The sequence below is a fragment of the Pantherophis guttatus genome, chromosome 6 (genome assembly GCF_059756535.1).
Source record: "Pantherophis guttatus breed Tessera chromosome 6, ASM5975653v1, whole genome shotgun sequence".
NCBI lineage: Eukaryota > Metazoa > Chordata > Lepidosauria > Squamata > Colubridae > Pantherophis > Pantherophis guttatus.
In genome coordinates this window covers 63,955,565-63,983,249 of record NC_142068.1, presented here as the reverse complement: position 1 = coordinate 63,983,249, position 27,685 = coordinate 63,955,565, and the positions used below count along the sequence as shown (strand labels likewise).

The 27,685-nt window shown below is 36.1% G+C and overlaps 1 long non-coding RNA gene across 2 annotated transcripts in view; it reads right to left on the bottom strand.

Moving 5' to 3' along the window:
- Positions 1 to 638: 638 nt before the first annotated feature.
- LOC117676737 (uncharacterized) overlaps positions 639 to 27,685 on the bottom strand; it is a 31,575-nt gene continuing 4,528 nt past the window's right edge. The window contains exons 2-7 of one of the 2 annotated variants that reach the window (XR_009620407.2): positions 9,682 to 9,820; positions 7,019 to 7,176; positions 5,455 to 5,572; positions 4,688 to 4,739; positions 3,438 to 3,561; positions 639 to 1,690 (exon numbers count right to left, since the gene is read on the bottom strand). This is a non-coding gene — a long non-coding RNA (uncharacterized LOC117676737). Of the gene's footprint in view, positions 1,691 to 3,437; positions 3,562 to 4,687; positions 4,743 to 5,454; positions 5,573 to 7,018; positions 7,177 to 9,681; positions 9,821 to 27,685 lie in introns of both variants that reach the window. The other variant, XR_004594492.3, reaches the window with a different exon arrangement.

The window sequence follows — 27,685 nt, the reverse complement described above, 5'->3', positions numbered from 1 at the left end:
GAAGGATAATAATGGTATGAGTTATGTTAGACAATATAATGGTTGGTTCGGGAAACAATTCTGCAACCCTCCATTACAGCTGCTAAACAAAGGATTGTAACCTTAAACCTAGCCTTAAGTCTAATAGCTATATTATCCACCGAGGTGAATCATATATAATGACTTTTCTATATTGCCAAGAAATGGGCAATGAGTCATTTGTTTGCTATGAACAATCACCTGTTTTTAAAAAATCCTTTTTCTCATTATTTTCTTGAAATAGCATTTCTGAGTAATTTGAGGATGTGGTGGTTTGCTTTTGGTTTTTCTTGACACACTTCTCTTCATCTCCACAACCTCCCTGGCAGCCCACACATCCTAAGTCGAGAAAACTCTCTGAAATGTAACTCCTTTTCATGTCCTCCCTTGGGATTTAAAGATGTCCAACAAGCCAGGGAAGCTACTGTCTAATGGAGAGTTTTTACAATGAAGGGTTGGACACTTCTACATTCTCTTTAGCCACCTCAAAACTAGGATGAGTGTAAAAATCCCAGATTACACTAATGGCGTTTTTCTTCTCTTCCGAAAAAAATGTAAATAATTTTTGTGTAATGACAAATTAAATAAAATCAGTAGCATTGAATGAAAACGATTCAAAATTGTAGAATTAATGTTTATTTTTTTAATTATAAAATTCACTGGCTGTCCATCTTACCATAGAGTAACTCTGAGCAGTTTACAGTTACATATACAGTTAAAACATAAAAAGTTACAATCAGACATCAAAACCAAGTATACATGGGGGAGCGGGGACAGATTGGGGAAAGGTGGGATCTATTATTACTCAATCAACTACCTTCATTGTGCTGTTCCCCAACTGGGGCCCCAGGCCAACTGACAGAGTCACGTCTTTAGGCCTTTGTGAAAAGATAAAAGGATTGGGACCAACCTCACATTTGGGGGCAAGATGTTCCATAGGGCAGGAGCAACAGCAGAGAAGGCCTCCTCCTGGACTCCGCCAGCTGGAATAATCAGTCTGATAGGACCTGCAGCATTCCTCCTCTACTGGCGCAAGTGGTATGGGCCTATCCAGTGGGATGAGACGGACCCTCAAGTAACCTGGACCCATGCCATGAAGGGCTTTAAAGGTGATCACCAATACCTTGAATTACATCCGGAAGCAGACTGGTAACCAATGCAGCTCACAAAACAGTAGTGTCACATTCTTGGGGGCCCCAAAACTACCCGTGCGCCAGCTGTAGCTTCTGAATGCTCTTCAAAGGTTTAGCACTAGTCAGTGATGCTAGGAGATAGAGTGGATGGATGAAGATAGCACCATGTCATAGGCAGGTTATCTCACTTCTTCATTTGTCTTTGAGAGATATTTGCATCCACCAGTTCTTAATTTCAAATATTCAGATGTACGGTATATCCCAGTTTTTGTCGAAAGCTTTACTGTGTCTTCTCTTTACACTACAGCTAAAAAGAGTTATACTGTGATGATTATGTAGTCGGGTGCCATTTCAGAAAACTTCATTAAAGATAAGTTCGGTTATGATTTAACAGTCCCAGTGGCTTACAGTTAAATTTCAAAGTTCCAGCTGGCCACACTTTAGCTCACTTTAGCAAAGCACGGCACATTGTTAGATTTTTCTGATAAAGTCTGCTCTTTGTGATTCAGCAAATCTCTTCCTCTCCACACAACTGGCATCTTCATTGTTAAGCACCCCAGAGATAAACAAATCAAAATGGAGTGCACTCAGATGAAAAAGGTATTCCCAATCATACATGCAGATTACACATTATTCATGCAGTAAAAAAAACAAACAAACACTGTGAATTACACAAATTTAAGTCTGAGGAGTAAACAGAGCCTTTTTTCAGCTTTTAAAACGATTTGACTATTGTTGTTGGATTATATGGTCCTCCACGCTTCTCATTATATACAACTGTCTCTAGTTTGCAATGATATAAAGTAATCCAATCTACATCCTAAACTTTTTTTTTTTAAAAAAAAATTAAAGTAAGTTCCATTTAAATCAAATATTAACTCCCAAGAATGATTGAGATGCCAGGTGCCTGCCTAGCAAAATTATTTCACATTAATTCTCTCTTAAACATTGAAAGATAAACTGCAAACATGAAAGGTCAAATAACAGATGGGTAAAAAGACATGGACAATTCAGGCTGCTCAGGAGCAAATCTCAAAGAGATCGACATAAGATAAAATGTTCCAATCCTTTACAACATGAGGAGGTTAAAATCAATATAATATCATGGCAACGTGACAATAGTTTTCTGCACTGGTTGTTGTTAGTCTTCATTAACAAACATAATTTTAACATTTTATGCTGCTTTCTCCAACCTAATATTCTCAAGACTTAAACCAAGCAACCAATTTATCAGCCTGCATAGCTGCTTCTTTTAAGAGATGAAGTCCCACACAACTAGAGGATACTCGATCAGGAAAAGTTGTCTTATGCCAACAAAATTTCTAAATATTTTATCAAAAGCAAATCAACAATGAAAAGTGAATTCAATTAGGTGAAAATTAGCAGAGTAAACATTTATTAGGGGCAAGCAGGATATCACAAAATACTAAACGAACTTTGCTGTCCAACTGAAAATCTTTATTTTCTTATAGCTTAGCTTTTTGCTAAACAGCATTGCTATTGTTAGGGAAACGAGCATTTTTTAAATCAACTTTAATCTTTCCAATCTACTCTGTCTTGTTTTTCCCAATAAAAAAACAAAATAAGTTCAGTGGGATATTCATTTATATATTGTTTTGCCATAATTCCTTCCAACCCTATTATTCTATGTTCTAAAGTTGCAAGAAAATAATGAAATATAACTTGCAGGATGGCATTTCTTTATGCCAAGCTACTAATTTAGGAAGGGGAAGAATTCAGCCTTCAAGATTAAGCTGCCTTCAGAAATTTTCTTTTGAGTATCAGAACTGAGCAGGACTCCTTTCTTTCCATTTAAAGAATGATCTCTTACAATCTCACAAATATGTGTGTGTGTATACAGTATCTTTTATATCATCACCATAATTTAATACAGGGGAGGTGTATTTTATTGTTGATATTATTAAACATTTGGGAATCTAAAATCTAGTGGAAGCCATACAAAGAGTAGCAATGAACTGGTAGATTCAGAAGATATAATTTATGCTCCTACCTGTTGTCTTCCTAGTTTATCCTACATCTATTTAAGATGAAGGACCCATTGATTTTGCATGTTATACATTCTATTGTATGTTTAGATGGGGGACAATGCCAAACTTGGTATTTCGAAACCATTTTTAGACAATCTCATAAAATGGTTGTTATAGAGAGTTTTACGATACTCTGAAAATTTGTCATGCCAGTGGTTTAGCTAGTTAACAAAGCACTTAATTTCCAAAAACAAGTTTGATGAAGTGGTTCTCATTAACTCCACGGGATATACTTTACCAATCTGACCGAAATTGTCTTCTTACTGAATCATTGGGCACTTTTTGAAACAAAGCACATGGCTACATCCATCTACTATTAATATCTCAGGATCCTGTAGCACCTACGTGGAGAACAGAGATACCTTGTAAAAAAGAAAAGAGATAATAAATTATGTTGGAATTTACTAAATTGCCTTTCAGCCTGCCAGCTCCAGATGTATTTAAATGGGGAAAAAATGAGCAAAATCCAAGATTATGTTAGCCTGTTTCCCACCTATATCCAAAATCATCATATCTGAATCATAAACAATAATCTTAGATGATTTAAGGACTTGGAACAAGGGAAATTTCTTATTTCAATCTTCAGACTAAAAGGACCCAATAGCTAGCCTGCCTAGGCAGGGCCAATTCAGAATTTGGGAGCTGTTGGGAGACTACATAGCTCTCATGTTCTGATTGTAGTCTTCTCAAGTGCACCTTATTGGTCAAAATGAGAATTAGAATCCTGGACAAGATAGAATTTTGGCATGATACCCAATGAGGTGTTTGCAGTTCAAGCCTCAACAGCTCCAGACATCCTGTTACTGTGATTGTCATATTAGAGATTGTTCACAAGAAGATCTATGTAAGAGTGATTAAAGTGGTGGTACATTCCTATTTTTCTCACTTAAATCGATGTGACATGTTTCTTTGATGTTGACAGTACTTTACTTAGTGTCAACTATCTCCAATTGCATTATGCACCGTCATACCACTATTAATGTTTTTTTCTGTTAAAAAAATAGCCCATGGTTTTTAATCTGACCACTATCAACCAATTTAAGTGAAGGGCATTTTTACACAGATTGTCTAACATTTTCCTTGCTCTCTGTCTGTTTCTTTTAATATCAAGAGTTTTGGCTGCTCATTGTTCTTGAAATGAGTCTAAGAAAAATATATAAATATTAGATGCATACATATATTAGAGGGTATACTATGCTCTATGGAACACTGTATTATGCTTATTGCTGTTCTTGTGATAAATAGACCTACCTTAAGAACAATTTATTCATATATTAATGTGCCTTATGGGAGACATAATCAGCTTCATTAGAGAGCATTATTATGGTAAATCTCTGCAAAAACATCTTGTATAACAAGACAACAAGATCAATAAAAAGACTCATCATCATACATGTGTAATATTGGTAAAAGAGAGTAGATGTTAAAGATGTTACTGAGCTCTTTTCATTTGTGTTCATAAAATACAGTGGTTTGGCTGCATTTTACCTCATAGTGTATCTTCAGTGGAGGCCTCCTTCGCTATACTCCATCAAGTCATCTACTTTAGAGACAGAATAGATTAATTCCTTCAGATATTTTAAATACATCATGTGCTTTGCATTTAACTGAGTATTTTAAATCTTATCTCTAAATGCAAATGACCAATCAGAACTCATTAATATTTTAGGCAATGCCAGATCATATTTACTACTCTAAAACTTCCATGGGAAAGTAATGATGTAAAACCAGGACTAATAAAGTTTTCTGCCTGGAAATCAAATAATCAGTCAAAACACCCAGTTCCCAGCCACTAAGAAGCTCCCAAGCAATAATTTTTCTTCAGCAGGAATGTCATTCATAAACCACGTTATAGATAGAAGTGAAAGTGAATACATTTTCCACAAGTTCTCTGTTTTAAAATCTTATTTATATAGAATGTTATTTTTAAAAAGTTTGATTTGAGAATTTCGCTGTTCATAATAGATGAAATTTGAATTTTTATTGAGTTTTGTTTAAACACTATAACATATTTTTTAAATGCAAACTCTACCAAAAAGTTGCTACAAACTGTTGACTACAAACAGGAAGTTCTACTGTCCTCTGACAAATCCCACATCTGATATCTTGCAGTTTCTGAATGTATAATTTAAAGATGTGAGAAGTAGTGTGTGCATGTGATGGCATTGAACTGGATTCAGCACAGTCTTTTTTGTGAATGGAAATAAATCTTATTCATAGATGAAAGTGGCAATCCAGTTGAGGCCTCTGCTTACAGTAATCGATAGGTATCTGCCTCTTCCCATCCAGATGTGGGAGATTCCTTCAGGTAATCAGTTTCCCCAAATAGAATAAACTGGAAATAAACTGTTGGGATCTGTGGCTCCTTGGAGTCTAAGAGAATGGAGGCAAAATGGAGGCTCTTAGAGCAAAGATGACACAAATCTATGCTGTGTTGCTATTCATTGCAATTTCAATGCACAATACTATAAAAACCTGATGAATGGCTCCTTCAGTTGACATTTCAGCCCTACCCCACATCATCTAGCACAAGACTTCCAAATAACACACCAAACACTCTAATTACTCCATGCACTTCTTTTCTTTCTTTCCCATTGTACTGTTCACCAATTGAGCTTGAGCAGCAAAGGATTACAGGATATTATGTTTCCTGGCACCCTCTGCTGGTCATCTGGATTTGAGCAGCTAACATGTCACTTTCTTCAGCACTACTGCTGATGAAGAAAGTAGAGTTTGGGAAATGGATTTTTAACTGTTGGGATTGATTGTTGTAGGAGATATAAACTACCCCAAAGCATTTCATCAGAAGAAGAAGGGAGGAACCAGAGCTCCTAGAAGCAGCAGTCTCTGGGAAGGGAATCCCTTGCCAGGCAGACTACAGGAGCCAGTCCTTTCAATTCTAATTTCAATTACATAATTGAAGCCCGCCAACTGCAAGGTTTCTTATTTTAATGGGCTGAGTAACCCATAAAAAAAAGAGAGAAGGGTCTGCAGAAGTGGGAATTCCAGTCTCTTTTGTAGCCAAAAAAAGATTGAAGGCAGACAAAGACACCAGGGTTCAAAGTGTATGTTCCCACGAAACCATTTGGAGCCAGAGAATTATCAGCATGGAGCATGTATTTTGAAGCTGCTTCCCTGATGCACACCAATGTGCCCCCCTCCATTGTCAAAATATAGCATTCTAAGGGAGATAATTAGGAGAAAATCACTTTATAGCATAGCAACTTAAGCCACGCTTAAGCCATGTTTCACCTGTGGGACCCTGAGATACAAGACATGCCTTCAGGAAACAGTGAGTTATCCTCATACTAGGCAAGGAGGCTGGGTGGATTTGTCCTGTTGTTTGTGACTGGGTCCCTTTATGGATATTTTCATATCCCCTCTGAATCATTTATCCAAATCCTTGAACTGACTTGTGCCCATTTCTTCTCAGACATCTTTTGACCCAACTATAACCAGTTGATCCCTGAGAACAATATGGCTATAAACAACATTATCAGTAATGCCTATTAATCTTGGGCAATTCTACTGTCTCTTGGCTTCATCTCAGCATTCAGACCTGCTGCACTTGTCTCCAGCACTGAATTAAAGCAATAGCAATCATAAAACAAAATAATGGGTGAATCCGTTTGTTTACCCTCTTATTCATCTGAAAGTTTCCCAAGATTACATATCATTTTTTTTTATTTGATTTATATGCCGCCCTTCTCCAAAGACTCAGGGCGGCTTACAATGCGTTAAACAATAGCCTTAATACTTTAGTATATCTATACAAAGTCAGCTTATTGCTCCCACAATCTGGGTCCTCATTTTACCTACCTTAGAAAGGATGGAAGGCTGAGTCAACCTTGAGCCTGGTGAGATTTGAACTTGCAGTAATTGCAGGCAGTTGATGTTAATAACAGTGCTTTAGTCTGCTGCGCTACCAGGGCAGCAGACTACCAGGGCAGCAGACTTCCATTCTGGAAGTAAAGCATCTTTTAAAGTTTATAAGAGATTTAAAAAAGGAAAGAACATAGAGAAAACTGATTATTCCATGCATGGTTTAAAATATGCAAGATTAGGAAACTTAGACACAAACTCACTATGGCACATTTCAGACTTGATTAACAGAAAGAACTATGTAAGTAAAACCATTGGATGCCACTTAAAAAAAATATCTTGAATCCAGTCTTGATACTGAAAATATATTGTCTCAGCACTCCCAAAATGTGGGGTACAAAATATGAATTGTCCCACTTTATTAATTGTATAGGATCTGAATGTGATCTGCTGTATAATTAGACCAGCATCCAAGAAGCCCAGTATAAAAACATCTTCATGTTAGACTAACTTAGCCTTCTACATTTATATCCTTCCATTTATTTATCTATTCAATTATGCATTCATTATTTCAATTGATATGCTCCCTCCCTCCATCTCAATTTCAATTTCCTATCTCTGGGCAGGTAAAAACATCATAAAACATATAACTCATGTCATCAACCAAAGTTAAACAGATCAGCCAAGAACCCAGCAACATCGCTATTGCATGAGCTCTGCCACATATCTGACTTATCTAGCTTGTTGATAAATTCATGTCTTTAAGGCATTATGAAAGGTCAGCAGGATCAGGCCAATTTATTCTCTTGGGATACGATGTTCCAAAAGGTCGGTATCACAAGAATGATTCTCTTCCTGTGCCCCACTAGATAGCCTTCCCTAATGCATAGAATGCAGATCATGCCTCTCCTCTCAGACCTAATGGGATGGGTAGACTGAGGAAACAGTGATCCCTGAAATAACAGCGCTCCATGCCATGAAGGTTGGACATTAACTTGTACAAGTTACTGTTAAGCATAGGACACTGGCAACCAATGCAAGTCATGGAGCAGAAAATGCACTGATCAGGAAGCACATATTATTGCCAATACCACTGCATTCTGTGCCTCCTGCAGTCCCATGTAAAGCACATTGCAGTAGTCCAAATCTGTTGGGATTTCAAGTCAATATGACCAGGAGTAACAGTCTCAGTCTCTACTTAGGCTGGAAAAGTCCAATCTAGCCAGATCTGATCTTGATCCCAACATTAAATGCAAAATAGTGAGTCTTCTAATAGTCAATGAAAGAACGTTGAGACAAGCAGCAGTGTTCCCTGTTTTCAAGCATCAAAGCAAGCTGTCTGTACATAAATTAAAAATGGATTTAAAATGAAAGTAAAAAAGCAATTATATATAGTAGCCATTTCTCAATCCTTTTTTCTTATTAAAATCTGAAGCAATAGTAGGGTAGTTAGAAGGCTGTGCTAATAATATTTATCAAAATCCTGCATGAACAAGACAGTGGTGTGCTTTCAGCACAAACAAGATAATTGCAGGATCTAAGCTTATGTTCTGGGGAGGCTTCAGCTATTTCCCCAGAGAAGCTTCCAAGAGGAGAGAGGGCTAGTAAACATAAGCCAACTGCAGATAAGGCTGCCCTTTTCCTGCTTCATGTGATAGGCCTGGTTGTCATGCAGATAGAGTAGTTTTTGTGTCCTTTTCTTTTCTTTTTCTTCTTTTACATTTTCAAGATATATTATATTTCAGTTATTTATAGGAAGCCTAAAGTATCTTAACAAATGTTATAGGCTGCATGTTACATACTGTTTTACACCAGAATTACAACTTGTCCCTGAATTACACAACTAGTAGCATCATAAATTTGGAACCAAGAAATAGGGATAAAGGGGCACCTTAATATCACATTCAAATTATTTAAAACATATCAAGGAAGAAACTTGAGGGCCTCAGCATTAAAGAAAACTTTCCCTTGGCTATACTTTCCATATGCAACACACAAACACAATCCTTCACTCAGTTGCAAACCCTCTTCCCTTATGCATTCAAATGAGAGATGGGTATCTGCCACAGTTTGAACTATCTTCTTAAAATAAGTCACAGGATTTATTTATAACAGAAAATCCTCTTGCATTCCCCCCCCACTCCCCAAGATAATCAGTGTGCACAGAACACTGTAAAGCCATCAGTAGAATGGGTTTATTATCCCAAGAACAGGCAACTTTTCCCCACATTTGTGAAATCTGAAGCAAGGTATTGCAATTTTAGAACATATATTAAGTTAAACAAACACTATGCCACTGAAAAATCTTTAAATAAATGTGTACTTGTGTTGATATGTCTCTTTCTTTAATACAGTTTGTGTGTACGTGTGTATGTAAAGATTATTTTTACTGTCCTATATTCTTATGGTCAGTAAAATGTCTTGTAATAGACTGTAGTTTATAATCAAGATCTCTGCAGAAACTGAAATGGAACCAAATAAAAATTACAGTTCTGCTCTAGCTTAAATTGTTTTGTGGTTTTGAGGGGGCTTGATCACTGCTGCCTTTATAATTAGATGATTACTCACGGATGAACAGAAGCATACCTGACAACTAGAGAATATTGGGATACCCATGTCCTTAAAATCTCCAGAAACCTAGCAGCTATTTTATTTCCTACCCTTAATATTTATGGTACATTCTGTCATCACTGCAGGTCATCTATAAGTGAATAACAACTGCTGGGATTTTAGAGTTGAAGATGTAGCATTCCTTAAGTCTCAGATTTTAGTTTAAAAATAGTCCCACATGGTTCTAGCCTGCAAAGAAAGGGAATGAAAAAACAAACATGATATTATCAGACAGACATCATTAAATAAATGAAACCAATGAAATTCGTTGCCAATTGCACATTTGGTTCTTATTTGTTTCTATCATGCTTGTGTGTTTCATGGCAGGATCTTATTTTACTAATAAGGCCTGATAAGATTTTTAAAGTGACTATTTAATACTTACATGGATATTATAAGACGTTTTCCCTAACCCAATTTAAACGTCTAACCAGTAGATAGCAGTGTTAAAAACAGGTAAAGATATCCTAGTTGTCTGTATTCATACCTGAACACTATTGACTATATTCATACAATTTTCATGGCAGTGTTATGGAAATGGTTTGAAATTCTCTTCATCCAGGATTTTTTTCAAGTTCCTAGTCTAGCCTAATCTACAGCTGTGGTATTACTAAGTGCTTTTCCTATCAAGATTTTGAGATCAAAATCTCAAAATCTCTTAGTCAAGATTAACTAAGGGTTGGTACCTCCATGCTTAAATTCTACTATAATAATCTAAAACCATTTCCTGAAGATAAAGAACAATTATTTTTATTCATCATTTTCTCATTTAAAATTTAATAAAATTATGTGTTTAATCACTGCATCAGAAATGCTATGTAATCTATCTATCTATCTATCTATCTATCTATCTATCTATCTATCTATCTATCTATCTATCTATCTATCTATCTTTTACATAGCCTGAGCATTACATTCTTACCAAAATATTTTGTTTTGCAATAAAGGAGACATGACAAAGTATGAATCTTTTACTTTATAATAATAATCTACTTGTCTAATAATATTCAATTTATGCAACTCATATATGTCATCTTCATTATAATCTATATACTCTTTATAAAAGAAACAAAATAAAAAGTTTGTACTAGCAAATTAGATGCTATCTATCCCAGTTTTTGATTATTCCTTGAGGGCCTATATGATTTTTCACTATGTGAAAAATACACCAGCTTTACAATTATATTGAAACATCTGTAATAGATCTATGCTGTAATGCTTACAATTTCACACATATGAAGAATTTATTCTACATAAATACATCCCTTTCACATCTAATAATCTCTTTCATTATTTTAAATATTACCGTAGTTTCTAGAGAGCAAAGCCAACGTTCTTGTTTCAGAGATTAATTAAAGGGCTGGTAAACTAGTACAAATGGGACTGGAGAAGGAGTTCACAGGGTTGTTGTTGTGAGATGAATTGGAAGAGGGGGTGCTATGTACATGGCTTTGAGATCCTGAATAAAGGGCAGTATACAATCAAGACAATAAATAAATTAATCTAACGCAACAAACTTTTGGTAAGGATATATATTTGCTAGTAAAGTACATTTACATCTTACTCCTCCGGTGTGAGGTTGGCCTGAATCCTCCTGGGCTTTCATAAGAGCTTAAAAACCTGGCTCTGCACAGTATCAGAGACTAAATTGACTTTGAACTTAATATCAGCAGCTAGGCTGTTGGTAGCTCAATATTGGAAGAAGGACTCTTTGCCTACTATTGAAGAGTGGATATTGAAAGTAACAAACCTAGCAGAAATGGCGAAAATCTCAGCGTATTTGAAGGACCACACGCAAGAAAGATACGTATCGGAATGGACAAGATGGATTGATTATATTCAAAATAAGTATCAGACAAGAAAATATCAAATAGCTTATGAATGAATGTTAGTATTAGAAGTATTAGGTTATCTATAGTGGAGTTAAGGTTTCCGGGGGGGGGGGAGTTAGTACTTTGAGGATAAGTAGATTAATCTATTTTATGATTGATTAAATGAAATACCTTGTATTTTGCTCTGGGAAGTTTGGGGGGGAGGGTGGGATGAGGGGGGGAAGGGTGGGGGGAACATAGGGGGGGGAGAAAATTTTTGTATTTTTTTTGTAACACTTTTCAATAAAAAACAAAAAACAAAAAAAACCTGGCTCTGCCAGTTGGTTTGGGATCCCAGTGGGGGAGCATCACAGTGGAAGTGGTTGATCGATTAACAAAAGATTCCACCTCCCCCTCTCCCTCCCTGTTCCGGTCTTCCCTGTTGGTAATTGGATCGTAGCATTTGCTGGAATTTATATTTTTAGCATAAATATACATATATACATGTATATCACGTGAATGTCTATCACATGTATACATATTTATTTACAATATGGCAATGTATACATATACACATATACATATATACACATATCTATCTATCTATCTATCTATCTATCTATCTATCTATCTATCTATCTATCTATCTCTTTTATGATTGTAGGACACCCAGAGTTACCATATGTAAGATGGATGGCCAATAAATTTTATAAATAAATAATCTTGGAGGAAAAATGAGACGTATATACAACAGTAAAGTCTCACATGCCTCTCCAACTTTTTCTATAAAAAATAAAAATAAAACTCAAATTCTGAGATAGTTTAAAACTGGTTTTCTTTCCACGTTGTAACTCAGTCTGAGAGCAATGAATAGTCTAAGAATTGGAAGGCGGATTAGAATTTCCATTTCTGCTCAGCTATGAATTCAGATGAAAAACCTGTAAATCTTGATTTGCCCAGACTAAGATGCCACCAGGGTACATAATAATGATTCTCTCATGAGAAAAGTAATGAAGAGTACTGATGCCATGTATGGGATATGCTGTGGCATCTGAAATTCAGTTTATAGTTGCTATTGTCATTACTCCCCACAAAAGCTAACCTCTTACCATTCTACATCAGGGAAAAGTGAAAAAAAATGCAACCTTCATTTTTTGGTGGCATTGATTACATTATGAGTTGACAAATTGCCAGAAAGATAGGAAACTCTTATTTATAAAAGAATATGAATGGTACATTTTGTCATCCAAGAGCTTGGAAGATCACTGCTGGAACAGTATAACTACTTCCTGTACTACAGGAAGAGCCTGTACTACAGTGGACTAAAGCACTGTAATTAACATCTGCTGCTTGCAATTACTGCAAGTTCAAATCTCACCAGGCTCAAGGTTGACTCAGCCTTCCATCCTTTCAAAGGTAGGTGAAATGAGGACCCAGTTTGTGGGGGCAATAAGCTGACTTTGTATAAATATACAAAAGTATGAAGGCTATTGCTTAATGCATTGTAAGCCGCCCTGAGTCTCCGGACAAGGGTGGCATATAAATTAAAGCAAAAAAAAAAAAACAACCTAAGATACTATCCTATAAGTGGTTGAAGCAGCACTGAAGAGAAGTCTAAGTGTTTCAGTAACTAAACTTCAATGTTTTGGTGTGAGCAGATTGGGGCTAAAGTCAACTTAATCCTTGGGTCACAGACAATATAAAGACACCCTCAGGCCAATTGTGGAAGAAACTTGAGGGGTCTGTCATAGTGGATTCTTACTGTAACAATATAAAAAAATTTGGGGGGAATTTTCTTCCTTGTATAAAAATCATATGTCATCGCTTATGGCCTCATGGGCATGAAATTTTGCTCTCTCATTATAGTTTCGAGGAATTTCAGCTATAGAAGCTGCCTATCAATCTGTGGTTTGAGATACAAAGAAACACTATTAGCACAATGCCATTAGTTGGAATGCTTTTGCAAAGGGCAAACTCCAGAAAACCTGTTGATTGCAGATTGATGACATTTTACAAGTACAAATCCTTAAACAGCTTCCACAGAATAAAATTTGTTCATTTCAGCAAGACTTGTGCCCAGGGACTCTTTCAGCATTGGGCTGAACATTAAGAATTAATCTCATCCATTCAATAGTGAGGATTGTTATAACCATTTCAGACTTTTGTGGAACCAAACATTAAGTGTTAAGTAGTTCATGTATGTCATGGAATGAACAAGACAGAAAATAAATAAATAAATAAATAAATAAATAAATAAATAAATAAATAAATAAATAAATAAATAAATAAATAAATAACAAGCACATGTATTTTGGGAATTGGGCCTGGAGTACCTATGCAATAAATAAAGGGTCCTTTTAGGTGAAGCTATTATTAAACAATCAAGTATCTCCTTCACCAAGTTTTATGGGAAATCTGGATAGTGTTGCATTCCTTTTGAGTAGTCCTATCACTTATTTCATCTTTTTTCTTATTGCAGAATATCCATGAAGAAGGGAAAATAGAATATTAAAGATCATCATCATCAACTATCATTATTATTATTACTACTTATACTTATACTCAAGGTATACTTATGATACTCAATAATATGATCATCCCCAGCTGTGAAAGTCTTGAACCACTGGCTGTGAGGGATTGGAGAAAAAGAAACAAGCTCAGACTAAACACTCGCAAGCTGGAACTGCTGGTTGTCCAAAAATCTCCAGGCTATCCAGATTGTTTTCAGTAACATTTTGGGATGAGATTGTTCTTTCCCCTGATTGAGCAAGTCCATGGCTTATGGGTCCACTTGGACTGATAATTCCTGTTTAATCAATGATGAAAATCATGTCTAGAGAGATCTTTGTTCTGTTGGTACACCACTTATAGCCCTACCTGAACTAGGAAGACTAGGCAACAGTAACTCAAGCCTTCTCTTCCAACAGCTGGACTATTACATTGGGCTATCTTTGAAGGGAATTTATAAATGTCAAGCAGCCAAATTACAACCTTATGGAATAACAGCTATTTTGTAGTCACTGTATTGATTGTTAGTAGTCTTCCAAGACCATTTCAAAGTGGTGGTTATATCCTACAAATTCTATATAGCAGTGGTGGCAAACCTTTTACTCACCGAGTGCTGAACAGGTACGTACTTTGCACGCTTGCGTGCTATCCGCACTAACACGTGGCTCCTCCCCATGCGCTGCGCGTGCAACCACATCATCTGCACATGTGCATGGCTTTCACGTGTGCCCCCCCATGCGCTGCACCGCAACACCATCTGTGCATGCACATGGTGATTGTACGCTGCATGCCCAATTGCACCATCTGCACATGCGTGCAGGTTTCATGCTCCCCCTGTGCACTGCATGCGCAATCACACCATCTGCACATGTGCAGTTTTCACATGTGCAATGCACATGCATGAACACTGTCTATGTATGTGCGTGCTGCACACAGGTGCTCTCACATGCATGCGCAAACACGCGTGCATGTGCAGGAGAGCTACGAAGACCACCTAAGTCTCCTGGAATTGCGCACATGCGCACCAGAGGCCCAAACACCAGCTGGGGCGCATGCGTACCTGCACACGAGTTGGGAGAGAGCTCACATGCCTGGAAAGATGGAATTAGCACAGGGCTGGATAGTGTGGGACCATCTGAATCCATTTTTTTTATCCCCCCCTACAAAATCTGACAGGATTGGTATAATCTAGTTTCCACCAAAAAATAATTCCATTTCATGGAACCCAAAGGTGTTTGTCCTGTGGATCAGTTTCTCCTGGGATCCAGATGGTCCCTACCTTGTCAGTTCTTTAGGCACTAGGCCAGTGATGGCTAACCTTTTTGCCGTCAAGTGCCAAAAGCGGGGGGAACATGGGGGTGTCGCGCATGTGCGTGCCCACATCCATAATTCAATGCACCCCACCCCCCAGCATGCACATGCGATCCCCCCAGCGCAACCCCCGCTTTTGGCACGTGATGGCATGGTGGGCCTGATAGGCCCGTTTTTCACCCTCCCCAGGCTCCAGAGGCTTTCTTGGAGCCTGGGGAGAGCAAAAATGGCCTTCCTCACATCCACGGAGGCCCTTTGGAGGCCAGAAATGACCTGTTTCCAAACTTCCAGTGGGCCCAGAAGGCCTGAAAATCAGCTGGCCAGCATGTGCATGCGCACTGGAACTGAGCTAGGGCAACAGTTGCATGCCCACAGATATGGCTCCGCATGCCACCTGTGGCACGTGTGCCATAGGTTCGCCATCACGGCACTAGGCCATAGTGTTCTGTGAATCAATCTAATAGTGGGTTAGGGGAGTTATTTGTCCCTGATGCAGCATATTTTATTAATATTGCACAATATTGGGGAAAAGAAAATTAATTATCAAGATAAGTAACTGAGCCTTTCTTTCTTTTCTTTCCATTTTGTTCCAATTAAATCATTTTCCATGATTTTTTAAACTTTCTTTTCTGTCACTGACTTACGGTAATTAGCAAAAATTGCTAATTTACAGTTTCAGTTATATTGAGACTGCAATTTCAGAGTTATTTATCAGCAACATTGGATGAGGATAAAGTTACTAGTCACTAGCATATATTCCTGAACTCTTTTATTTTCTACGTTAAGATGGATTCATCTCAGGAACTGTGATGCAACATAGCTTAGACTGGAACAGAAAAAACAAAAGTGGAAACAGTGAAACAATGTTTGTCTATAGACAACTGAAAGGGAAAGAGTGCATGTGACTTTGTTGATTCCTAAACTTTTCGTACTGATAAAACAACAAACTCACCCTGCCTTCTTTATGGGTAGTCCTCCACAACTGAGCCCAAAATTTCCTTTGCTAAGCAAGACAGTTGTTAAATAAATTCTGCCAGTTTTTGCCAGTTGTCAAGTGAATCACTAAGTTATTAAGTGAATCATATGGTCATTAAGCGAATCTGGCTTTCCCCACTGACTTTGCTTGTCAGCTGGGAAGGCTTCAAATGGTGATCACATAAACCAGGATAGCGGAACAGTCATAAATATGTTCTATATATCAGCTGGGGGGGGGGTTTTCACATCGTCTTTTAATACTAAACAAAACATCTTTTCAGAATATCAGAGTATTTCTTAGTAATCTAGGTATTTTTTCGGCAACGTGGAATCTCCATTATGAACTTCAGCCTTTTCTGAGGAGCATTTTCAAAGCATTGTTCGCACTGTGTAATATTGACAAGAAACACTAATACATTTGTATGTTGACAGCAGTGTAAAGGCCTAGTCTTCAAAGTTTTCCAGTACAATATAGCTAGTAAAAAATGTGTCTATCACCTTCTGGATAGATCAAGGCAAAGGAATCATATTGCACCTATTCTTGTTCAGTTGCATTGCCTGCCAGTTTACTTCTAAACATGATCCATGGTATTTCATGTGACCTATAAGTCTGTAAGAGGTTGAAGCCAAACTGCATATCTATAATTCTTTGAGAGGACTTTTAAAAATACAGATTAGCCACTTAGGTGGATGAAGCTGAAGACATGCAAAGGGAGAGATGATCCTTTAAATCCCTATTGCTTATGCCAGTTTCCCAATGGAAAAAAGAATAAACCCCATTCCATCTGTCATCATTTGGGAGCAATATGAATTATCTTCCCCATGCTGGTTTTCCATTTCAAATTACAGTCCAAGCAAGTCATTTTGTATATAATCTATACTTTTTCAAAATCTATTAAAAATCTTGTCCTGATTTAGATCTGTAGTCACTTTTCATCCCCAAGATCTTGAGAAGTCACTGCAGCTTCAACTTCAGACAAAAAGTAAAAAACATTTTAAATGTTTTAACAGGCTTCTTATGTATTAATCAGATTGCTCTGCTACTGTTGTTTTGCAGCACAATTGGTTACTTTTCTTTGCAGCAGTCTAGCGCATATTAATTTATGAAGTCTGTGAACATACTCCCTGTGAAACATGCTTCTATTTTAATGTAACTCAATGGTGTCCTATGAAATATTTATTAAATTAGCATACGAGAAAATCTGAAAAGATCAAATCTCACCTTGTGTACCCCAGTACACATCCAATAGTTAAACATTATTGCAAAAAGTTGGTCAAACTGGAGAGAGTCAGTTTTTTATACTTTAAAAGCACAATCATTTTGATAGCTTGTATACAGTTTATTTCAAAAATAGAGGATATTAGAGAATGAGGAAAGAGGACTCTTTACTAAGAGACTGGCTTAGTAGATCAGATGCCAAAATTTTAGATTTTGTTCTTAGCCTAGGTGTTCCTAACATTTGATTAGAAGACAAATATGTTTTATCTTACAACATCTTTTCTGGAATGAATTCTACCTATAAATCTGAATCTCCAGATGAGTGCTCCCATCTTGTGTTCTTACTGTTTTCTAATTTTGCCTCAAATAATAGCAATAGCACTTAGACTTACAGTATATACTGGTTTACAGTGCTTTCTAGCCCTCTCTAAGTTGTTTACAGAATCAGCATATTGGCCCCAACAACTTGGGACCTCATTTTACCCACCTTGAAAGGATGATAGGCCATGAGTCTGGTTAAATTTGAACTGGTAAATTGCAGGCAGGCAGCAGGCAGCAGAAGTAGCCTGAAGTACTGTACTCTAACCACTGCGCCACCATGGATGTATAAACTCCTTTATATATCTGCACATATATAGAAATGCATCGTCTTACTATTTTCTATTTTTGCCTTTAAAAAAACTCCTCTGTGTGTGTGTGTGTGTGTGTGTGTGTGTGTGTGTTTTCTTATAGCAGATACTGTATTTATAGCTTTTTCAAAGTGTTTTATTAAATTCTATTAAATCTTCTGGACTGAAAAAATAATTAAAAAACATATTTTTCGTAGTACTAGATGCACTTGGCAAGTCTTAGAACTCACTACTGGGCAGCCTACAGTAGACTATCAATATAGAAATTATAAACACCAGTCTACGTACATAGTCCTCTGAACCTACTATTAAGTTATAGGCAATAAAATTAGGTATAAATATGTGTTAGGAATAATGTCAAATAGTGGAATTAGAGCTTTATAAAGAAATGCTGTACAAGAACAGCCTGACATACATAATCACAAGATCAACTTAGATGATAAATGATAAATGATACACAAGTGACAACACAGGAGTGATATGTGTAACCAAAGTACAGATAGAGAATTGTTTCGTTTTAGTCTCCACTGAATACAGTAATCTCAAGAAGAGTGTTGTTTGCATGTGGGATCAGGACAATAATGTAATAGTTTGGATCAACTTTCTACAGTGTTGGTGTAAATGCTTACCTTATCAGTCTGTAAGCTATGATGTTGTCTTCCAAATTTCCTAGCAAAACTTCGTAATATTGCAACAGCCACATCTTATTTCTGTAATATTTCAGTGAGAATGCCCTCAGTCCTCAGTGCTTTATTTTTTAACATCATCTTCAATGCTGCTTCCGCCTCTTCATTCATCATTATTTTTCCTAATCATAAATTACAAGTTGATCTACTTGTTTTTTATGGTATAATGATGGTGTATTCTATTTTTGCTTGATCAATATCATTCAGCATTATTTAGTATTTCCAATTCAAGGTTGGAATTTTTACTTTAGCTATGTAGCTTTTGGAACCAGATCTTGTTGTTCTTCTATTTTCTGGTTTTATTTCCTTGTGTGCATTGTTAGAGTAGTTCTGTCTGTCTTACTATGAAGCACATTTGAAATGTTGGTGCCATTCCATAATAGACTCCTTGTCCCTTGTTTCTCAATGTTTCTCATTTCTTCTCAATGTTTCTGAGAAATTTTGCGTTTTTTAATACTGATTCTGCTTTTTCAACGTATGCAAATATTTCTTGCTTTCTTATTGTCTTCCCATAGCAATTCTGTTATCATTATCCAATGGAGCAAATTGATTTTGTAGGCACCCTTTAAATTATGTTGGTATAGTTTCAAAGTCATACTTTCTTATAGTCATTACTGGCTTGCTCTTTTTTCCAACTTTAGCTTGGATTTTTTGCATACCAATAGTTGAAAATCTGTACCACTACCTGTTACAAATTTTGTTTGTTGATGTTATTGAGTTTGTCCATCATTTTTATTTAGTACATTGAGTGAAATGTGTATATACAGTAGTAATTTGCAATACTGAGTAGAAATTAAGTGTTCACAGACTGAACTGCATTTCATTACAACTCTTTAAATCTTTGTGATTATAAATGCAATGTATTTTCTTCTTTGTCCTTCATTTTCTGCACAATACACTGTGTGATCATCAAACTCAAAGTGCCTGATGCCAATTTGATATCGGTGAATTTCAGTTCACTGATATCAAACAGAACAACGTAGTGTATTCCATTCACCTTGACAATTTATCTCTTTGCTTCATGTGTCTGATGTTACGATTTGTAGGACATATTTACCACTTGACTCTCATTTCATACACAGATACATCAACAGTCAGACAGCCTGAGAGCATGGCTGCAACATCATAAATGCCTTCTTTCCTCTGAAGAGACTTCAGCATTTCTCCAGAAGTTTGTTGAGTGTCCTCCAATGTGACAAATTCATCTGTCAATAATATATTGGACTTTCTTTTGTTTTGACTATTCAGTTTTCCAGGCAAGATGAGTAGACTTCCAGAGTACTAATTATTCTATGCAGATAATTTCAGTGTTGGGTCTTTTGTCACACAAGTCCACACAACTCTCCATCACCAACATTATCTGTGTAGCTAGATGACTTGTCTTAGTCTGGCACATTAACTGAGATCTGTCCATTGTGACCAGTAGACAATTTACTAATGGCATACTTGTCATCATCACTGATGCACGCAAGCTCTCAGAGCATGTCAAACTGCAAACCATCAAGGATATTATAAGTATAGTGTTTATTAACTGCATGTATTTGGTGTCCATGTTTCCCATGATTAGAAATATACTTGGACCAGATCTGTGAGTGTGTGTGTGAGAACACAAGTAAATAAACAAATAAATGTATGAGTTTTCTGACTACTTCACAAACTTTAGGAACAGCAGAGGGATGAATATACATTTCAAAGGAGAGTAATGTTCACCTTAAGGTGTCAATTGGGAAGAATATCCAAACAATTGATGGTAAATTTGTTGTCATTCAATGTCTAAGCAGCAGGATTTGAGTTGGAAACACATTGCAAATTGGCTTCTAACATACATGATCTACCCAGTGCTCCTGGATACTTGGTAATTGGATACAAGCTAAGAGAGAGGGAAAGAATCTCAACATGCTGATAACATGGAAAAAAATAAGGAATCATAGAGAGTCGGGGAAAGTTCAACGGATTTAATAAAAGAGAAGTAAACTGTTTTACAGCAAAGTGCTTTAGAACTGTTAGGAAAACAGAGATTGATACAGACTCCAACAGATAGTTAAAACGGCAACCAGCCTGCCTTTATAGAAGATCTGTATATTGTGCGAATCAGAAGGAGGGCTGAGAAGATATCTACAGACTCCTCACATCCTGGACATAAATTGTTTCAACTCCTCCACTTGGATAGCGCTACAGGACATTACACACCAAGGATCCAGGAATTATGAGGTGTTGATTTTTAAAATATTCCCAGTATCAAATTTATGTCCAGATGGATATATATAATTTGAGTGGACTATATTACCAACTTGTTTCCAAGTTGGTAATGCAGTATAAAAAACTAAAATAAAATAAAAAACCAGGATATCCACTTGAAGAAAAATATTTTAAATATAATTACTGATTTTCTAATACTGTACCTGCAAGAAATCCAGGCAATAGACCTCCTGTATTTTAAACATCGCATGACAATAGCAATGTGTCTTATTCATATATTCTAATAATAATACTTTAATCTCAGATATTAGTAATCTACCGTGACAGCCTTTTGATGGGAACCTTCAAATGCACTTTCCAAATGCGCACAGCAACCCAAAACCATGGTTTGCTTACCTGGATAGGCACATGTTAAATTGGCTCAATATAAGTGAAGACAGCTAACCACAATGCCTTTAAGGGACGAGGCATTTGCTGGAGTGAAAGTAACTTCTTTCCATAGCCATAACATTCCCTAAAAACTATACACAGGACATTTAATCTGCTTAAATTTGCATATCTAAATTTCTGTTGTGATGCTTTCTTTTTGAACTGCTATGTTTGATTACCATTTACCTTTCAATGTTTGGAGTGTTCCTCTGAGCATCATTGATAATACTAAGAATAGAAATAAAAGCGCTCACTTATCTGTGAAGTATCTAAGGAAAGTAACAAAATCAAATAATTCCATGACTCTGTTGTGAATGGATAAAATAGAATATGACAAATTAAATTTTAAAATATTTTTTCTTTTTCAGACTTATGCCCTACTAACTTTTGATTCCCTGCTGTCCATCTTCTGCAGCTAGTGGAGCTATTTTTACTGTGATGCTGAGTGAAAGCAAACACTAATACTAACACAAAACTTAATCAGCATTTAAAATAATTGTCTCTGTATAGAAGGTCTTCTCATGGAAGACCTTTGATTTATTTCCAATGATAAATTACCAGACAACAAAGTCGTGAGACAGCACTGTTTTGCTAGCAATTGCACACAACTAGCATAACACAAGTACTTCTTATAGAATAAATGATACAATCAGTTGTATCATAACTTACACAAAATCATAAGCACTAATTTGCAAATACCGGTATGTGTGCAAAGATAAAGACATAGCTTCCACATGTGGTTGAATCTTTGCAATACAAGAGGCTAGCAGGATTGAGTATACAATGACTATAGATACTCTCCCAGTATTTGACATCTCTTGCATTGTAGCAACTTCCAGATACTTTAATAGCTATTAAAATTACATGAATGACTTTATATGAGCTGTGGTGGCGCAGCAGTTAGAATGCAGTATTTCAGGCAAATTCTGCCAACTGCCAGCAGTTTGTGTCTCACCGGCTCAAGGTTGACTCAGGCTTCCATCCTTCCACGGTCAGTAAAGTGAGGGTCCAGTTTGTTGGGTGCAATATGCTAACTCTGTAAACCGCTTAGAGAGCTATAAAGCACTGTAAAGCAGTATATAAGTCTAAGTGTTATTCTACTGCTATAGCTATATCCATGTTTTTCTATCTGGTGGTTTAGGGATGGAGTTTCCATTACTAACAACCTAGAATTATTTTAGAAAAAAATTGTAATGATTTTAAGAATTTGTTTTTGGTACTGATCCCATGTAGGTTTAATTCTTCATAAATCTGTGATGTTTGAGATAGCATTCATAGGCGTGCCTACAGCTAGAAAGCATGAGTTCTATGGCAACCGGTAGCTTTCCAAAATTCCAGACACAATAACTAATTCTGTTTGTAACATTTGATTAATTTGGGAAATAATATTTGTTCTAGGACATGAAATAATGAGGCAGGATATTGTGTGCATATGTCTTACTGTTGTGTAATTTTATCATATGCAATTCAAAAGTTTGTATGACTTTCTTCTATGACAAGAAATATACTGATAATTCTACTTGAATTCTCTCCAAGTATATTCAGTACTTGTTATTCTTTAAAATCATATTTTTTGATATACATCTATACATTTTTGTAAGTATACATGTGTTAGAAATGTTTATGATTAAAATTCATTATTTAAAAAAATAGAAATTCTTAATATTTTAGTCTTGCTTAAATTTTTATATAATGCTAGTACCATCATGTTTTGTTAGTAATTTTTATACCTGATAAAACATCTTATCATATTCATTTATTTTCCCTAATGTCTTTTGGTGTAGATCCTAAGACTTTCTGTTTAGTCAGTAAGGTGATTTTCAATGTTTGCTCTCATTTAATTGTGGATATACAAACAGAAACTAATGTCTTTATTTTCGGTTTTGCCTAATATAGCTCTTACGACTGAAGTTATGTAAGTTTGCATATGTATGAGAGAGGAAGGAAGGAGGGAGGAGAGAAAGATTTCACTTTTGCTGTCCCTAGTGCTTATTGTTGGCACATTTTTCTTGAACTCAGTCACCTGATACATAACCTCTTACCCTGTAACCTCATCTCCAATTTGGAAATTGGAAGAATCTATGGCATAAAGACAGTTACTTAAAGAAAGCATGTGCTAAAGGAAATGGCATTGCTTGTTGAAAGTGTGACCTTTCCTACTATGAACCTTTGCTTACTATATATTTAGAGTAAAGAAGAGTAGTTGCAAAGCTGTATTCAGAAATAGAAAGGAATACATATTTGGGAGTCTGTGAAAAATAGGAAAATGTAGAAAGTTCTTTTTGAATATTATGTATTTTAACTTAATTTAATATTCTAATTTTGAGACCACTCTCAATAACTCTATACAGTTTATAGTTAATTTAAAATTTAAATATAACATTTTTCAAGGAAACTACCAAAGTCTGTTAGAATATCAGATTTTCAGCAATTTGTGAAAAATCAATGGAGTGGAAGCAGTATAGATCTCTGGGTGGATACATCCCAGAGGACAGGGGCCACAGAGAAGGCTTGTTTCCTGGGTCCCATAAGATGACCTATATACAAGGAAACCATATAATTTCTGTGAAAGGAAGAAAGCACAAGTGAATATAGAGAATAATCTTTTGCTCTATAGACTTTAATTGAATTTCATACATTATACAGTTTGCCTATCAGTAAATGTAAAGAAACCAACAAATCTGAAAGCAGAAAAGTTGCTTCAGTACTTGTGGAAGTGTGCAACTGCAAAAGCAAGAAGCTAATACCAAGGGCAAGTTCTTTAGCATTTCCGCAGAGGGTGACATGAGCAGTCTAAGCACTGAATAAAGCCAACTGATAACAAGAAAGAAATAGGAATAAGGCTAAAGCACAAGAAAAAAACTCAGCTACTTTCATGACAACACACAAATGAAAGAAGAAAGGGACAAACAGCCTTATTGGCTTCTCCCCAACTAGTTAGAAATGCCAGCACAACTGAATTTAACCTGAGGTAGCAACTTGTGTAAATTTGGTATGAGGAAGATAGTCCTGTGGAAGTGAGATCTTATAGAGCCTATTGTTTAAAGTAAAGCATAGACGAGATAATTACATGTCATTTGACTTGAAAGTCATCCTACAAACCTTCCACTCAGATAACAAGGAATGGGATTACCAAACAAATGAATCACTCATGCTCTTAGACACATGTTATATGTGATCACTCTATAGACTGTTCTTGTTGGCTTCCATAACCCATTTTACATGACCAATTCTAACACAGAAATATATTGTTGAATCTTTCTTGTGGGACTTCAAATGTAAGCTTTAAAATGCTATTGCTATTTACAAGCGCTCTAGAGTTGAGGGAGATAAACCTTTAAGTATTTACAAATCACCCTACTGTCCAATTGTAAATAAATATGTATTAAATAAGAAGGCAGATATGCCAGTGTCATCCATAAAAGAAATCCTATACTAGAAAACCGGTGTAACTAGGCATAAAGCCTATTTTAGCTTTAGTGAACGTCCTCAAAAACTTCATTCTACAACAATTCCTGCATCAGTTTTAAATATGACAGTTTTCCTGGGTTTCCAAAGACAATTGGATATGGTAGGATATTGGGAAGACAATTTATGTTCTTCAGGTTCAATTACTTTGATTGGCACCTGTCCCTTTTCTAGCCACATCATGATATAAGTAAGCAGAACAATCATATCAATAGCAATTATTATCAAAGAGGAGAATTATATTCTGAGTTTTCTCTAGGAACTCAAGACAGCTTACATAGGAATCTCCCTTCTTTTTATTCCCAGAATAAGAACAGCAGCTTATGTTGATGAAGAAATCATGCAACACAGCTTTGTGTTTTAGGGGAAAAAACTGTGGCCAGTATATAATTAGTGTGTTATTGGGAATAAGGTAGCTTACTCAACAAGTCAGACATTTTACTGTAGATAAGCAAGCCAGCCTAAATCACCTTTTATACCAGTTCACAGTGGTCTTGGTCAGGTATCTTTAGAGACCATACCAGAATTCTTGAGTTTTCCCCATCCCATGAGTGATCATGTGTTGGGATGGAGGGGGGAAATCATCAGGAGCACATGAATATAATAAAAGTGACTTTATGTCTGTTTTGGCATTACCACATATACATGCTGTCATTTGCCCCTCTGCCCCTATGAATGTCCAAATTCTGAAAGATAATCACATCTCATATTACTGATTGGTCAGTTGAATGTCCAAGTGCTCTCTGAACTTTCAGCCAAGAAATACAGGTAGTCCTTGATTTACGACAATTGAGCCCCAAATTTCTGTTGCTAAGTAAAATATTTATTAAGTTAATTTTGCCTCATTTTATGACCTTTCTTGCGACAGTTGTTAAAGTGAATCACTGCAGCTATTAGTAACACGGTTATTAAGTGAATCTGGCTTCTCCATTGACTTTGCTTGTCTGGTTACAAAAGGTGATCACATGACACAAGGATACTGCAACCATCCTAAATATGGATCAGCTGCCAAGTATCCCGATTTTGATCACATGACCATGGGAATGCTGCAATGGTCATAAGTGTTAAAAATGGTCATAAATCACTTTTTTTCAGTGCCGTTGTAAATTGAGAACTACTTGTATTGCAATTTTGTGAAATCTTCTTTTGCCACTGATTACCTGCAGCTTATAAAACACATCTGCTGCTGTATGGTTGGTCAGTTGGGAATGTTCTAGTGATGACAGAACACTTTTGATGTAAAAGGGCTCGGGCACTTCCTGGAGAGAGTTAATGGTGGATTTTGTGTTCCCCACTTGATGAGTTTTGACCTGTTTGCTGCCAAACTTTCATTGAGTTGAAAGTAGTCCTTGTTTAACATCCACAATTGGGACCAGCAACACTGTTGCTAAGGAACACAGTAATTAAGCAAGACATTATATAATGGAATTATAACTCCACTTCCATCACAGTCGTTAAGAAATCACCCACAATAGTTAAATGAGAAAAAAAGTGGAATTTCCCAGTGATATCTGTTTGAAACAAGCAAAAATTCCTTATTTTTCTGGTTATTGGAAAAAATGTTCAAGAAAACAGTTTTTTTTAGTCCTATAACTGCTTTTCTTACCATTAAAACTGGTTAAAAATCTCAAATTCAAAGCACATTTTGCAACAGAGGCAGCTTTTTACTTTTTCTTCAGACAAAATGACTGCTCCTTTTCTATTTATTATCATTTAAATGGTCATTTCCTAACCTTCTTCTTCCTAGTGTATTCCCGCAAGTGCAGGATCTGCTTTTTGGATCATTGAATGCCACTTTGCTCATTTCCTAACCTGATGTATATTAAACCCAGTTTAATATATTAAACCTAGTTATGTGTCAGTTCCTTGAAAAGCTATGGCAGACCATACTTAATTAGTGATTGGGTAAGGCCACTAAAATATGCTAACTAGAATTGTAAATTAGGTCATAAGTTTAAAAAGAAATACAGTATTTTGGAAGAAGCAGTTGCAAATGTCTTCCTTGTTATTGTCATTAAAGTTGAAGATATATTAATAAAATCATTAAAAGTTTAGTTTGACTTTACTTTACTTTTAACTTTACTAAAACTGAGTTCCCAGTTTTCTTCTGCCACATCACTGTGTTCTTGATAATCTTTTTTTTTTTTTTTTTTTTGGCTTTAATTTATATGCCGCCCTTCTCCGGAGACTCAGGGCGTCTTACAATGCGTTAAGCAATAGCCTTCATACTTTTGTATATTTATACAAAGTTAGCTTATTGCCCCCACAATCTGGGTCCTCATTTCACCTACCTTTGAAAGGATGGAAGGCTGAGTCAACCTTGAGCCTGGTGAGATTTGAACTTGCAGTAATTGCAAGCAGCAGGTGTTAATAACAGTCCACTGTACTACAGGCTCTTGGTTATACTATTGGTTATTCCTTTATAAATCTTGAACAATTGGGCTTATCATTTTCTTTGCTCCATATAAAGCTTAATTATTAATTACATTAACAAAATTCAAATTCATTAGAAAACAGTTTGGTGTTTTAATTGACAGGGAAGGATTTTATTAATTTCCCTACATTAAATTTATGTATGTAAATTTCACATGTCAAAATAAATGTTCAGCTAATCAAATGGCAAACACTGGCCTAATGTTGTATGTGTCGTCAAAAAGCTTCAGGAGCAGCAAACTCAGGAGACAGCCATAACTTCTAGGGATTTCTGCATTCAATTACTATATTAATTTCCTGCACTGCTCCTAAGATTTCTAGATTGTTTAGAAATAAGCATTTAATTTTATATGCTATTAATTTAACAAAATACAATGTTCTTCCCA